We start from the raw sequence: 15020 nt of genomic DNA, 5'->3' as shown, positions 1-15020 counted from the left end.
TTTCTTGTGAACCAGACACCAGTCTCTTCCGTATTAAGTTCAGAAAACTTTCTTCAATCCATATGTTAATCCTGGTCATGCAAAGATTAAGCTTGTTAGCTACTGAGGACAAGCTGTCAGAGATGTATACAATAGTCCGTGTGACGTCAACATATGAGAGTGCTTGAAAACTGCAGGAATGTATCAACCGGGTGAGAGGGGCAACATACAGATTGAAGAGAGTGGGGCTCAAGGAGGACCCCTGAGGTACCCCACATGGGAGACTAAAAGCCTTACCTTTAAAGCCACCGCAGCTGACAACTTGCACCCTTTTGGTGAGGAAGGAATGGCAGAGATTAAGGGCTTTCCTACTGACACCTGCTTATGAAGTCACTGTATAAGGAATATAGGTGCGATGGCGTCAAAGGCTGCTGACAGATCCAGCAGCAACAGGATAGCTGCCCCTCTTATACCAACCAGGAAGCTCCCTTACTGACGGAATATACCGGGACAGTAAATTTAATTAAAGTGAACTTGTGAAAGGTAAACCCATAAAATGAATAAATACAGTATCTACAGCAACAACAATGTAGCACTGTAGTGGCATTAAAATCTGGGTGATGTTTCTTACCTACCAAAGGCACCCATCCCCAAGCTCATCAGTGATGGAGCATATGAATCATAGGAGCTGCTAGCATAGCGTTTAAAAAGGCAGCTTCACATAATGCATCACATTCACATACCACCTGTATGCTCAGCAAACACTGGTTCTTCTTGTTTCTCTACAGGTGTACTAACTCTAGAGAGGGACATATTGTTAGGCGGGCCCCATTGACTCAGCCAGAGAAGTGGAAATTGAGCAATGTGGTATAAATCAGCCTTGGTGTCTTACAACTTCCCTGGTGTATTACAAAAGACTATGTGGGTTTGTGTTGTACATAAAGTGGCATCTGGGAAATTTCGATACACTAGAGAGTGTACTTTGCGATATTCCATCTGATACACCGACTGCGTCCTGCTAGCTACCTCACTCTGGCAGGTTTTAGGACCACAAAATCTGTACATTAGTGGGATTCTTCTCACCATAGCATACAATCATTTTGGAAAAAGCAATTCATTACGGTCATCATTTCATGTTATACCTGATTACTAACTGCCTCCAGCTAATCGTAATGCAGAAGTGCAAAGTGCTGTGTTTGTGACCATATGTAAATTGTGAATCTCTAATACTGAGGATTTGCTATATGGTAATCCAAACAGAGAAATGTAAATTTACTGATTTGCAAAACCGTATGTTTGCTATGCTTTCCAAATTTGACAACTCAGGCCTTTTGTACACAGCAACATGGAGCCTCATTTACAAGAGGCCTGCGCCACCAGAGCGGCACTTTTTATGACGCTCCGGTGGTGCAGGCCTCTTGATCATATCTATGAGGTGATGCAAAGCCATCCTGCGTTACTTTGCATAGCCTCATAGATATGGAGTAAGGCAGGGTAAGGGTTTTCCATGGGCGCTGCAGTGTTTTTTTCCGTGAAACACCCTTCAGTTTCGACATATTCCCAGATTTACAAGGATCTGTGAACCTGGGAATGCGTCAAAACTCTGCGCCTCCCAAAGGGAGGTATAATGAGGAGAAACAGCTTTATTTCTTCTCATTTGTTCCTCTTTCTATATGTGCCGCAGAATGCAACGCCTACACTTATTGTTTTGGTGCGGGAAGGTGCCTCTTCCTGCACAAAAACAATCATGCCAATAACGCAGACACCCTTGCACCATGGTGCAAGGGTGTCTGCTGTGATGCTAGGCATCAATTTGTGTGCCGGCGCAGGCAGAAGGGAGAGGAATGCACCATATTTCATTAATACAGTGCATTCCTGCCCTTTACTTTTGACGCAGGACAGCGCCCTTAAGTGACTTGCTGTGCTGCCCTCTGGCAAAAACTTGTAAATGAGGCCCATGGTTTTTACAGCCCCAAACAAGCTTGTGAGTGTTTTTTGATTTGCAAAACATTCGTACATCAGGCCCAACATTGTTAAGTGCTTGTAAGACTAGAGTATATCTGACATATAGGTCTGTAAGGCTGGCCAAATAGGGAAAGCAGCCTTGTATTTGGCTGGAAAGATAGCAGAACTTTTAGTTACACGTTGTTTCCTGTGGGGGCTGGTAACCCTCAACAGTGGAGGGTCATTGAGCCAAGTGCCAGTCCAGTGGCAGGCTCTGGAATGAAACACAATGCCTTTAGACTCACATTCCAAAGCTCTTAATCATAAAACATAAAGAAAACTGAAATTACCAATGTTTCTCGTCTTCACTGCAGTCAATAGGATGGCACCTCATGGAGCCTCAGCTGGCTCTTCTCTCCAAATCCTGATGCTGCTTCCTTGCTGCAGATGAACAGCATGAGAGCAGCACCAGGATTGGCTGGAGCGGGCTACCTCGACGATCCAGCAGGCACAAGGGGCCTGTGCCTGCTCCCCACCCAGATATCCAAGACAGCTAGGTAGAGAGGTTTATACTGCGCATGTCAGGCTGGCTGCAGCATGACAGCCAGTGAAACTGACATGCGCAGTGTACGATGGTGGAGTGAGCACCACTCCTCTGCTGCCAGTCAGCAGCAATGCCCCACCCCCAAACACTGCTTGGGCTGGGAGCAGTGGAAAATAAAATGGCAATTAATTTTGCCATTTTATTTTTCACTTTTGCTGCACTAGCAGCAGGGGGGCAACACTCTTCTAACCTATTTGGGGGCCGCCACTGGTTGTAGCTCCGTAAATTCAGTAGGGTCAGGGTAAGGTCAATCATACATCAGACCAGTGCCTGTAGAAGTGTTAAGAGCTCTGGCCAAGTCAGACCATTACTGGACAAGTACTTCCGACAGAGTGTGGTGGAGTCAGAACAGATTTTCCAATGTAATCTTCTCTAACAGCAGAGGAGTGTTCAAGGTTTAGTGAAGCAATAAGGTAATCAAAAGGTGCTAACCTGAGCTAGTGGTGCAGGTGGGGCCCACTGGCACTCATTTCTGGATATTTATACTATAACAGGAGGGAAGGTGGAAGATAAAGACAAAAAAGTGATAACGAAAAAAGTTGGGTTGAATAAGAATCTGTAATCGTGAGATAAAGGTGCAGGGAATGGTTTCTGGTGATGGATGAAACTGGCATGTGGTGGAATCAAGATTACAGAGTCTTTATACTCATCACCCTGATCCTTGATAGCACCATCTTTGGGCTACTGAGTAAAACTGTGGTCCCCCTGACATATACTTTTACAAATTAAGCCCTGGATATAAGAGCCCTACGAGGACATTTTACATACATAGTCGCCTGCTTGAGGCAGACCTGTCAAGTAACATGCATCTGTGGTTAGACTAATGATTTTTTACACTGGTGTCTGCATCACCACATTAAAATGCATTAGCCACGCCTTACAGCACCCTTGGGACCACCCAACAAGGTGCATTCAACAAAGCTACATTTAAGCAGCCAGCATGCTAAAAATTGCCTATATTGCTGGCAGTGCATGTGCTGCTGCCACATCCTCCTCTGTCTCACAAAATACATCATGCATTGCTGGCTGGGTCTCTATTGTTTACATTGATCAACTAAAAGTGGCACCGCATAGGCCGTGGTTTTAAATAAGCCAATCCCATTTCTGGAAAGACCACACGGTCTCTCAGCACATGTTTACAGGGGCAAAGTTTTACACATAAAGAAATCCACATGGTAGGGCACTGGCTTCTCATGTGGATCTGTGGGCTGGGACCTTGTATTGTGTTGATTTCTGCAAGGAACCACAACACTGATTGTCTGATTGTCTCCTAGGCAAACACTGAGGCTTCTGTAGCATAGCATGAGGTTCTGCTCTGTTGATGACATGACCCATTCAATAGTCTTGCTCCTACTCCTGTTCTTGATATGTACGCTGAACTAATTTGGGAGTATTTTCTGTTGTATAGTCTAGCTTGTTTAATTTTTGCCCAATATGTGTGACTGGTTTTGAGATGCAAGAGGATCTATACGTATTATGGAGCATGTTTTCCAAGATGGCCATCATGGTTTTCACTTGAATCATGTGACCCTTAGAGGGAGGGGTTTTTGACTGGGAATGAAATATATAGTGTGGCTTTGGCCGCCTGCATGTTTGCAGCTGTCAGGACATGCCGAACAGAGTGGATCTGTGTACTGCACTTGTGACCAGAATGAAGTAAGTTTTTGCTGTCTCTGTACTACAGTGTGTTAAGGTATGATGACAGATTGGGTCATTTATCCTCACCAGGTTGTCCATTCTTGTTTAGTTAATAGAGTCCGGATACCTTTTTGTAGAAGCAATATTAAGGATTCCCCATGCGTTCCTCGCTGTGGGTGGAAGTATGAAGCATATTATGTTGAGCTGAGTGGAACTCAGGACCGAGATGGGAAGCTGGATGAAGAAAGTTTTAGGGGCCATATTTATGCTAAATTTTTTGGCGCAAAACTGCGTTAGCGCAGTTTTGCGTCAAAAAATTTAGCGCCGGCTAACGCCATTCTGAAGCGCCATGCGGGCGCTGTATTTATTCAATGACGTTAGCCGGCGTTAGCCGCCGGCGCTGTCTGGTGTGCGTTAAAAAAAACGACGTACACCAGGCAGCGCCGGCGTAGGGGGAAAATGGCGTATGGGCGTCCACAAATGGTGCAAGTCAGGCTGAGGCAAAAAAATCGCCTCAACCCGATTTGCGCAATTTTTTTACGACGCCCAACCCCCATTGAAATGACTCCTGTCTTAGCAAAGACAGGAGTCATGCCCCCTTGCCCAATGGCCATGCCCAGGGGACTTCTGTCCCCTGGGCATGGTCATTGAGCATAGTGGCATGTAGGGGGGCACAAATCAGGCCCCCCTATGCCACAATTTTTTAAAAAAAAAAATACTTACCTGAACTTACCTTAATGTCCCTGGGGTGGGCAAGGGTGGCCTCCTGGGGTGGGCAAGGGTGGCAGGGGGTGTCCCTGGGGGCAGGGGAGGGCACCTCTGGGCTCATTCTGAGCCCATAGGTCCCTTAACGCCTGCCCTGACCCAGGCGCTAAAATCCGGCGCTAAAGCGGGTTTTTTAGACCCGCCCACTCCCGGGCGTCATTTTTGCCCAGGAGTATAAATACGACGCATATGCATCGGAGTCATTTTTTAAGACGGGAACGCCTACCTTGCATATCATTAACGCAAGGAAGGTGTTCACGCAAAAAAATGACGCTAACTCCATGAACTTTGGCGCTAGACGCGTCTAACGCCAAAGTATAAATATGGAGTTAGTTTTGCGTCGAAAAAAACGACGCAAATTCGGCGCAAACGGAGTATAAATATGCCCCTAGGTGTCTCCGTTTTCAGGAATTGTTGGCAGTTCATCAGATTTTGTGGTTGAGCTTTTTTATTGTTTTCATTTAGTTAATAGTGTCCAGATACAGTGCCTCAGGAACAGGGGTAAGTAATCCCCCGCATGTCCCTCACAGTTGTTTTATTGTGGTATATCTGAGGTGGAGACTTTTCTATTCGGCAACACTGGCTCTGGTATTAGTGGTGAGATTGGTCACTCCTTCCAATTAGGTTATGTCTCGTTGTGGGCACAAATTTACAGTTTGGCTCACATTTGCACAAGTTGGCTATGTTTCAATTCACAGGTGACTGTATGTGGTTTATATTGTGAGAGGGCGATTCACATTTATGGCGTGTTTTGGGTTTTAGTTTGTTTTCTCATGTACATGAGGGCTTATTAATGCAAGGTATTTATTATGTTGTAGCGCACCAATTGTTCTAATTAATTCCTTCATGACACATTGTGCTGAGGATGGTCTCAGGGACTGTTTGAGCTGCGAGAGTCCGAAACGTTGACCATAGACCCTCATGACAAAACTCATTGCATTTCCGCTGGAATATTTCATGAATTATTCTGGTTGCATGAGTGGCACTATACAGGACTGATTAAGTATTAACTATTGTTTGTACTAGATAGTTGGGGGTTGGTGCCCTACTTGCGTCACCGAAATGTGGATTTTGTGGGACTGGTGTAGGTGATCTGTGCTTGTATACATGATTAATCAGTGTTGTTGTTGCTGCTCTTATTTTTTGTATAAACAGGCTGCCTGCCGATGTCATGTTCAGACGTGCCATCTGAGACGGCATATCTGATGCGATCATATAGACCCCAGAGCTACGCAACAGGGTAGGGTGAAAAGTAACACTAAAGCCAGCCAACCAAGCAAAGTCAAAATCTCGGATGTCGATGTAGGAGACTGGGGCCTTGTGTGAGATTGGCACCCAGGTGGACAGTTTTGACTTGCATTTGAAGTTCGCCCACTTCAAGTAGTCACCAGAAAGGGCACAATGGTGACTGCTGGAAACATCTCAGACTGTATCATGAGAAATGTATCCTCCTTCACCAAAAGGTATCAACTAACCGCATATAGGCCAGACCAGTGAATCACATACCCCACACAGACGAGCAGAGAAAAATTTCAAGAGCTAGAAGCCGGCCATACCAGTGACAGTCTGACCCACAAGCCTTAGTTCCACCTATCCAATGAGAGGCAAGGCCTACAGGAACACATGAGCTGACCACTGTGCCTTCGCCAGCTACCAGTCACTCATACAACCTGAGGCACAATGTCACCAGCCAAGAAGTCTCGAGGATGATCTGTATGAGTACACCAAGAGACTGCCACCACACTCACAAGACTGGTCAATGCAGCCCTATTGGGCCCCATTTATAGCGACTGTACTGTACCAGTTTTATTTTATTGAAAGTTTCAGAGGAATGTAACACAGTGCGAGGTCAAACCCTGGCACTTTGACACACACATACGCATGTACGCCCTTACCCTACGTTGGAGGTGAAGACAAGTTAATAAAGAGAGGCAGGTGCCTCCTATGCGCTACTCTTCAGTGCGGGCATCACCTGAGTCTGTGTGTGTGTGTGTATATGTGTGTGTGTGCGCGCTCCTCTGTTCACACTAGAGCTGTACACTTAGCGAAACCATGCAACAGTCATCATCACAGAGGGCAAGCGGCATCTTTGTTTTTTTTCTCTGCAACACCTGGCATTAGCCAGAGCCGACAAATGCTGTATCCTGCCACTTGCGACCCCTCACAGTTCTGTCCTGTGCTGAGGAGGAGGTTTTCCTGGCAGGGTCTTGTTTTCCCTGGAGTCATACCTGCTCTACATCAGCAGCCGCTTTGCCCAGACTGACATTTCCACCACCCAGCCGATGCCCTGCCAGATCCCATCCTAGAGCCTAAATGGGCAGGCAGGCAGTAGTAGCACAAGATGGTAGAGGTGGAGCACTGCACCGACAGGGGCACATTGATGTCCGCCTGAGCCCCGCGCAGGGCCTCATACAAGAGGATTACATGTCATTTTATAGAGGGGTTAAGTGATCTTTAATCCCCATTTTAGTGAAGGTGACATATGGTCTATTCATTCTTATACGGTATCATGTCATAGTCTGGGTTTGGTTCTGGCCTGGTAAAAGCATCTTCAATGTGATACAGAAAATGGTACCCATATTTATAGAGTCGTGGGAGTTCTAGATCACAACAACTGTCTGGCTCTCTTGGTTCATGAACAAGGCAAGGTCCAAAATGGCAGTGTCTGAGAGACGAGCTTCTCCAGACTGTCAAATAATTCTGAGCACATCTTTGCCCTTCTGCAATCTCTGCACTGTTTGGTAAGGTGATTATCCCACTATATTTCAGTGCCTTAAATAAGACGCCTGACCCTCGCCATGTTGGTTTTCATCCCGCCTGAATAATGAAATTCCATTTCAGGGAGCGTTTAGAGGTTCTGATGGACAAAATGGCTGCAATGGTTGATGCGCATCTCTTGATATGGACTTCGGTGCTTGATTACTTGCTAGAAAGGGTCACCTGAAGTACCATTTGAAAGTAGAAAGTCACTTATAAGTGCACAGAAACTATGGAAACGTCGCACAAAGGCAACCTGAAAACTTGCCAGCTATGCTCCAGGTTTCTTTTTTCACTATAAGCGAGTTCATAATCGCATTGTTCAGGGTAGTTAGTGTAAATTTGCCGTTTCGTTCGTAAGGTTGTCCTCCGTCTGGTGTTAGTCGGGCACGTGAGCCATCTACCGGTGGTGTTTTCCTGCACATTTTTTGAACTATTCACATATCTGCTACCATCCATAATTCCATCTAGCCTGGGTGGTTCTTGGAAGACAAGGAGGGCTATTTGCGAGGACCTCCTACTGCAGAATAGGTTTTAAGTTACATGCACATTTTTTGAACTATTCACACCCAGTGCCATCAATCATTTCTCTGTATTTACTCAGAGGTACCCAGAGTTCGGGCCTCAATGGGCGGCGTATTCTGCTGCACGTGTGGTCTCACTATTAACTTATTAGGTGAACTGAGAGGCCATAAAGTTAAGCATTTATAAATCACAGTGTGTCAATTGTGTCCCTAATTGGAAAGCATGACCTGGCAGCCATACTCTGGCACAGCAAGCACAGTCTGCCCCATTTAGAGATCTCATTTTTATGAGGTGCTATCACCTCAGGGTGGACTTTTAAGCTACTGTACACTTCAACAAAACACGCTCTGTAAACTTGAGTCCCTGTGGCAGTATATGTGTGTGCTGGCCTTTGCTGGTTCCAGTATTTAACCCTCTGATTTGCGAATAAAGCAGAACAGAATAACAGATGAATATGTCTTGTGCTCAGAAAGTCTGAATGTTATACCCAGCGCAGTTGCCACCCTACGTTTATGTAACTTTTTCAGTTCTCTCTAGTATCAAGAGTTCTTCATTTGCTGCTTTATGGGGAAGCGTGGAACTCCTGAATGGCCACCCAGCCATCCACCTCGAATTGGCCTCATCAATAGCAACATTAGTATTTGAGAGTAAATCCAGGCTTCCTGCTGGCCACTTGAAGCCAATTTCAGTTAGCTAACCTGCACATATCAGTACTCATTTCAAGAGGTCTGAACATAGCATGGATGCTGGTACCCAACAACTAAGATGATACCATGGCAACATAGTCACAAAGACCCTGTATTGGGCTTTTAATTAACAACCTCATGGATTCTAGATGCTGTAGTCTTGATTTTCATCATTGAAACCTAATGGACTACAATATCACACTGCACTGCCTCGTGAGAGAGAACACACAGGTAAAACATTGTGGCCCTCATTACAACCCTGGTGGTCGGTGTTAAAGCGTCGGTAAGACCGCCAACAGGCCGTCGGTAAAAATGGAATTACGACCATGGCGGAAACCGCCAACATCGACAGTCACTTTAACACTCCGACCGCCACGGCGGTACAAACAAACAGCATGGCGGTCACCGCTAACAGACAGGCGGAAGACAATGTACCGCCCACACTATTGTGACAGGCCAATCTGCCACCTTTTCCGGGGCGGATTCAACGCGAATAAAAACACGGCGGAAACAGGACTTGGAAGGGAAAACACTCACCTCTACACAACCCACGAGGAACCAGGACGCCATGGAGCCTGAACTCCAAATACTCCCTGAGATAGTATTCCTGCTCCTCTACCAGGAGCACGAAAGACGGCAGCGACAACCACGGTGAGTACTGCACCTACAACACAGGGGAGGGGGGAGGGAAAAGAGAGTGACACACACACACGCAACACCCACACCCCCACCCTCACCCACAACAACATACACACCAAAACATGCTGCAACATTACATTTACACCACCCCCGCCCCCTGGAAGAACGCAAGGACAAAAGAAAATGAGTTGAACGATTGTAATCAATAAAAATCCATTCGTCAAAACTTTATATACAGTATAAACAATTATGTACACCAACCAATCAAGTCCGGGTAGTGCACCATTCATAGTCCGTGGACCACTGGGCCCAAAATGCATGGGCGAGGCCCACACTTGATACCAGACTCGAAATGGAGAGAACACTGCTGGGGCATCAGATCGAAATGAAACAGGCACCTCGGGGAAGGGGACACCTCAGCCAGATGAGTGCACGATGCCAGCTCCACAAGGGGGCTCCATTCCCATTGATGTATCCTGGGGAGTGCAAAGCCACAGTCTCTCAAGTCTCTCCAGTGGGTGGTTTGCCCACTGCTTCATCCTGGGGAGTGCAAAGCCACAGTCTCTCAAGTCTTTACAGTGGGTGGGTTGCCCACTGCTTTATCCCGGGGAGTGCAAAGCCCCAGTCTCTCAAGTCTCTCCAGTGGGGGGTTTGCCCACTGCTTTATCCTGGGGAGTGCAAAGCCACAGTCTCTCAAGTCTCTCCAGTGGGTGGGTTGCCCACTGCTTTATCCTGGGGAGTGCAAAGCCACAGTCTCTCAAGTCTCTCCAGTGGGTGGGTTGCCCACTGCTTTATCCTGGGTAGTGCAAAGCCACAGCATCACAAGTGGATGCTTTTCTCCACTGGTTCTGGAGGGGGCTTTGTGCCCTGAGTGCTTCATCCTGCCAAGGACTGAGGTACTGGAATGCCTTTCTCCACTGGTTCTGGAGGGGGCTTTGTGCCCAGAGTGCTTCATCCTGCCAAGGACTGAGGTAGTGGTTGTGATACTCCACTGGTTCTTTGTGCCCAGAGTGCTTCATCCTGCCAAGGACTGAGGTAGTGGATGTGATATTCCACTGGTTCTGGAGGGGGCTTTGTGCCCAGAGTGCTTCATCCTGCCAAGGACTGAGGTAGTGGATGCCTTTTTCCACTGGTTCTGGAGGGGGCTATGTGCCCAGAGTGCTTCTTCCTGCCAAGGACTGAGGTAGTGGATGTGATACTCTACGGTTCTGGAGGGTCCATGATGCCCAGAGTGCTTCATCCTGCCAAGGACTAAGACAGTGGATGTGATACTCCACTGGTTCTGGAGGGGGCTTTGTGCCCATAGTGCTTCATCCTGCCAAGGACTGAGGTAGTGGATGCCTTTCTCCACTGGTTCTGGAGGGGGCTTTGTGCCCAGAGTGCTTCATCCTGCCAAGGAGTGAGGTACTGGATGCCTTTCTCCACTGGTTCTGGAGGGGGCATGGTGCCCAGAGTGCTTCATCCTGCCAAGGACTGAGGTAGTGGATGCCTTTTTCCACTGGTTCTGGAGGAGGCATTGTGCCCAGAGTGCTTCATCCTGCCAAGGACGCAGGTAGTGGATGTGATGCTCCACTGATGGTGGTGCAACATGCAAGCTGCCCATGCTCCTGGAACTGACCACCAGCCTCGTACGACTGACCACTGAGGATGGGTGCCATGTTTGCGGTGGTGCTACTGGTTCAGGATTTTGCGGGCATGTGGCGGTTCTGGCGGCGGTGTCAGTAGCGGCGGTGCTGGTGGCGGTGTCATTATCGGCGGTGCTGGTGAAGGGCTCAGTGTCTGGGGTGCTGGCGGCGGTGTCAGCAGCGGCGGTGCTGGTGGCGGCCTCACTGACTGCAGTGCTGGTGGCAGTGTCAGTAGCGGAGGTGCTGGTGGCGGGCTCACTGACTGCAGTGCTGGCGGCGGTGTCAATAGCGGCGGTGCTGGTGGCGGTGCCGGTGGCGGTCTTGTCCGCCGTGCAGGTTGGCGTCGACGTGGACCTGCCTTTGATTTTCAGGCCCTTCCCCATCTTGGATGGTGGCGCAGCTGTCTTGCCACTTTCAATTTTTGTCTTGACTGAGCCCTTGGTAGCATGTGTTTTTGGCCTTCTCCCTCAGGGATGTGGGCAACCTTATCTGTTTTGGAGGTGGCGGAATGTCATTGCCCTCGCTCCTTGGGACACTGGCAGCCCAGTTGCTTGGCACACTCCAAAATCCCGTTATTGTTAGCACCACTCTGCCCGGTGATGTGGTGGCTGAGGTGCTGGGTTGGGACCTGGAAAGGCAGGCCCTAGGGGACAGGCGGGGGGGAGGTGTAGGGAAGAGGTCAACATTTGCACGCAGAGTCAGCTGAATGAGAGTGTACTCACCCCCTTGTGGCTGCTGTGATGGCTCAAGTGCCCATCCAACTCTGGATACGCCACCGCCAGGATCCGGAACATCAAGGGGGTGATGGTGCAATGGGCACCCCTCGCACGTTGGGAGGCCATCCCCAGCTGGGCCTCCGCCGTCTTCTTGCTCCAGCAGCAAATGTCCTCCCATCTTTTCCGGCAGTGGGTGCTCCGTCTGTGGTGGACCTCCAGGGTCCGGACGTCCTTGGTGATGGCATGCCAAATATCCTTCTTCTGGTGGGCGCTGACCTAGAGGAATAGTACAGTGGAAAAGGAAAAACTTTAACCGTCCGGACCGTCACCGTCATTGGCCCACGTTCCCGCCCTTGCCCTGATGCACATACACTCACCGTCCGCTCATGCAGGCTTCAGTCCCCCCCTCTCCCGTATCTTCCATCCACACCACTCCAAACAGGCATTGCCCATACAGCATGCTCACAGTGTACTCACCTGTTTGTCAGGAGGACCGTAGAGTAGCGTGTACTGGGGGAGGACCCCATCCACTAACTTGTTCAACTCCTCCGAAGTGAACGCAGGGGCCCTTTCCCCAGACACATGAGCCATTGTCGCTTCCAGACCGAGGTCACAGCAGCACTTGCAGTGTAGGTCCTCTCCTGTCGAAGGTCAGGTATCAAGTGAGTGAACAGAGCGAAAACGGCGGTCGCGTCCACGGCGGTGCGTGCTGTCACCACCAGCGAACATCGTCATTGGCTCCTGGGACCCAAAGGGTCCAATGTTAACCAATGCAGGATTGTGCCCGCCTACCGCAACGGTGTACAACGCCAGTGAAGTTACCTCATATCCCTTTGTCCCAAATTACAGGTCAGGCAGCCGCCATTTCAGGGGGCCACATGGCATTATTTTTTTATGCGTCACACATGTCTAGGCCTTGAATACACACAGAGACAGGCACATAGCGGATTGACAAATGTGTTCAATAAATTCTATTTTTTCTACCTCAGTGTTGGCTGACTCTGTGCTTGCTGTTCTTGTCCATAGGACACGTCCGCTGGGGCAGGTGAGGAGATGGCGGCATCCTCTGGTGTACAGACCACTGGTGGACCTGTCGACAATGGAAGAGAGACATGTAATAGTCACCTACAGACTTGATCGTGCAACAATCTATGAACTGTGTGCCCAGTTGGAGCCAGACCTGATTTCAGCTATCCGCCATCCCACAGGAATCCCCCCTCTAGTGCAGGTCCTGTCAGTACTCCATTTCCTGGCAAATGGGTCTTTTCAGACTACAGTGGCCATAGCATTAGGGATGTCCCAGCCTATGTTCTCAAACATGTTGTCCAGAGTGTTGTCTGCCCTGCTGAAACACATGCGCAGCTACATCGTTTTCCCTCAGGTGGAGGATTTGCCTACAGTGAAAGGTGACTTCTATGCCCTGGGACATATCCCCAACATCATAGGTGCCATTGATGGGACACATGTGGCCTTGGTACCCCCCCCGCAGGAGTGAACAGGTATACAGAAACCGGAAGAGCTATCATTCAATGAATGTGCAGATGGTGTGTTTGGCAGACCAGTACATCTCCCATGTGAATGGCAAGTTTCATGGCTCAGTGCATGACGCTTACATTCTGAGGAATAGCAGCATCCCTTATGTGATGGGGCAACTCCAGAGGCACCATGTGTGGCTAATAGGTGAGGACAAGGACTCTATACCCTGTGAATAGTTGTCTGGGGTTGTCCCTAAGGGTTAGTGTGTGTCTGACAAGGCAAGGGCAGAGGAACGCTACAATGAGGCACATGGGCGAACTAGGAGGATTATAGAAAGAACATTCGGCCTCCTGAAGGCCAGGTTCCGGTGCCTCCATATGACAGGTGGTTCTCTGTACTACTCACCAAAGAAGGTGTGCCAGATCATCGTGGCCTGCTGTATGCTGCACAATTTGCCTTTGCGACGACAGGTGCCTTTTCTGCAGGATGATGGTCCAGAAGGAGGACTTATGGCAGCTGTGGAGCCTGTGGACAGTGAAGAAGAGGAGGTAGAAGAAGAGGATATCGACAACAGAAATAACGTGATCCAGCAATACTTCCAGTGAGATACAGGTAAGAAGACATCACTGCCGCCTACATCTCATACAATTGTTAGACCTATCATATGTCTGTCACTTTCACCCAGTGTATGGACCCTGACCTGTCACTTTGCCCTTCCATTTCACAGATGTGGGTCCCACTGTGTGACCTCTGCTATGTTACCTCATGGACTAGAGCTGTTTGACATAGGTATGTTGAGAATACAATGGACATTGCTATTTTCCTCAGTTATAGCAAATACACATTTGTGAAAGCACAGACTGACTCCAGATTGTTTTGTGATCAAAGGGTGTTTATTTAAGGGCAAAATAGTGGAGGGGGTTATAAAATGGTCAGGGGTGATGGTGGAGGAATGTCCATGGCAGAGTCCAGTTATTTGTCTCACAGGTGCATTGTCCAAAGGGTCATAGGAAGTGGAGCTAGGGCAGTTGATGGATGGACAGGGTGATGAAGTGGGACAGAAGGATGACAATATGGGTGGTCTCATTTCTTGGCGGGGGTCTTGGCATTGTTCTCTGTCTTTGTCCTGGATCTCAGGGACCGTTTACGGGGTGGTTCTCCATCTGCAGGGGGTGGGGTGCTGGTGTTGTGGTCCTGTGGTGGTGCCTCCTGTCCACTAGCGCCAGCGGAGGTGGTGGGCAGTTCATTGTCCATGCTAGTGTCAGGGTCCCCTTGTTGTCTCACAGTGTCCCTCCTGGTGTTCACAAGATCCTTCAGCACCCCTACAATGGTGACCAGGGTGGTGATTATGGACTTATGTTCCACCCTGATCACCAAATACTGTTCCTCCTGCAGCCGCTGGGTCTCCTGAAACTTGGCCAGTACCGTTGCCATCGTCTCCTGGGAATGATGGTACGCTCCCATGATGTTGGAGAGGGCCTCGTGGAGAGTGGGTTCCCTGGGCCTGTCCACCCCCTGTCACACAGCAGTCCTCCCAGTCCCCCTGTTTTCATGTTCCTCTGTCCCCTGAACCGTGTGCCCACTGCCACTGCCCCCAGGTCCCTGCTGTTCTTGGGTTTGAGGGTTTGCCTGGGTTCCCTGTAGTGGTGGACACACTGCTGCTTGA

Source organism: Pleurodeles waltl, chromosome 1_1, assembly GCF_031143425.1.
Source record: "Pleurodeles waltl isolate 20211129_DDA chromosome 1_1, aPleWal1.hap1.20221129, whole genome shotgun sequence".
Lineage (NCBI taxonomy): Eukaryota > Metazoa > Chordata > Amphibia > Caudata > Salamandridae > Pleurodeles > Pleurodeles waltl.
This window is presented reverse-complemented; position numbering follows the sequence as displayed.